The sequence below is a fragment of the Triticum dicoccoides genome, chromosome 3B (genome assembly GCF_002162155.2).
Source record: "Triticum dicoccoides isolate Atlit2015 ecotype Zavitan chromosome 3B, WEW_v2.0, whole genome shotgun sequence".
In the NCBI taxonomy this organism is placed as follows: domain Eukaryota; kingdom Viridiplantae; phylum Streptophyta; class Magnoliopsida; order Poales; family Poaceae; genus Triticum; species Triticum dicoccoides.
In genome coordinates this window covers 15,147,653-15,149,398 of record NC_041385.1, presented here as the reverse complement: position 1 = coordinate 15,149,398, position 1,746 = coordinate 15,147,653, and positions in this window count along the sequence as shown.

Here is a 1,746-nt window from a genome sequence, read left to right as displayed (position 1 = left end):
GGAGGTTTTTCGAGGAGAAGAGATGATCACGCAGAATCATGGGCGCTGGTGGTCGCTCCGGATGGTGCAGGCCGTTTCTGGGTTAAGTGCTCATCTACCAGTAATGAACAAGGCGGATCCCACAAGGAAGAAGCCTCCTGATCATGGTGTAGGGAAGGCCATAGACGAATATGTCCCACCTCGGGAGCGGAAGAAGAGCAGGTCGGAGAACTCACCTACAAAGGGACAAAAGAGTAAGGGTGGAGGAGGAAAAAGTTCAGAATCTGACATGGCAACATCGGCGGCCTCCCTTGCGGAGGACCGCCGGGCCTAATGTCTATCCTTTGTTGGAACTGTCGAGGGTTGGGCGACCCCGCGACAGTTCACGAACTCCGCGATCTCGCACGGGAGAGTGCGCCGGCGATTCTTTGCGTGGTGGAGACACAAATCGCGAAGACTCGTATGGAGGGTTTGGCAGGAACATTGGGTTACAAGAGTGCTTATGGAGTTGGAAGTTCGGGAAGAAGTGGTGGTCTTTGCATATATTGGAAGAGACCGCTTGAGCTGGAGCTTAGGAATTTCTCCAAGTACCATATAGATATGGAAGTGAAGGAGAGAGGGAAGGAAACTTGGCGCCTGACCTGTTGGTATGGAGAGGCAAATAGGAGCATGAGGCACCGAACTTGGGACATGATGCGTTTTCTCAAAGCTGACAGCGATCTCCCATGGCTATGTATCAGCGATTTTAATGAGATTTTGTGCCGAGAGGAACAATTTGGGCCCAATGAGAGGGACATGGGGCAGATAAACGCATTCAGAGATGCAGTGGACGTGTGTCAACTGGCTGACTTGGGCTACAGCGGGCTCGACTGTTTGAGCGTAAAATTCAGAATGGGGCATACTGCAGAGTCAGACTAGATCGAGCTCTAGCAACGCCGGAGTGGTGCACTTTGTTTCGCTAGCCTCAGTCCGTCATCTTCACGCTATTAAGTCGGATCACTCTCCAATACTACTGCTCAATAGCATGGAGGCACACAATCAACGGATAGGCAAGTCCAAGCCTTTCCGCTATGAACTCATGTGGGAACGGCATGCAGGATTTCAGGCACTGGTGGAGGAAGCTTGGGGCAGGTCGCATGCATCCACAGTGGTGCAGCTCAAGGAAAAATTACAGAATATGGCATCGGCTTTGATGGGCTGGGGAGCCGACACTTTCGGAGTAGTTCGGACTGAATTACGCTTTGATGGGCTAAGGAAGAGGCTGGCGGTATTGAGAGAAGATCCAGCCAGAGTTAGTGCATCACATGAGGAGATCAAAGTCGAACAGAAAATCATTGAACTAAGGTTCAGAGAAGAGGTGATGTGGTGTCAACGTGCACGGATCCAATGGCTGCTCGAGGGAGATCAAAACACTAAAAAATTTCACCAAAAAGCATCCAACCGACGGAAGAAAAATCGGGTGCAACGCTTGACAAGACCAAACGGCACTGTTTGTGAGGATCCCATCGAACTCGAGCATATGTCAGTGCAGATTTACGAAAAACTTTATGAGTCAGAGGGGGTCATAGGGATGGAAGAGGTCCTCTCACATGTACCTTGTAAAGTTTCAAATGATATGAACGGAATACTTTCGAAGGCCTTTACCGAGGGTGAGGTGAAGAATGCTCTTTTTCAAATGTTCCCTACAAAGGCACCGGGCCCCGACGGTTTTCCAGCGCATTTTTTCCAGAAGTATTGGCATTTGTGTGGTCAGGAGGTGACGAAGAT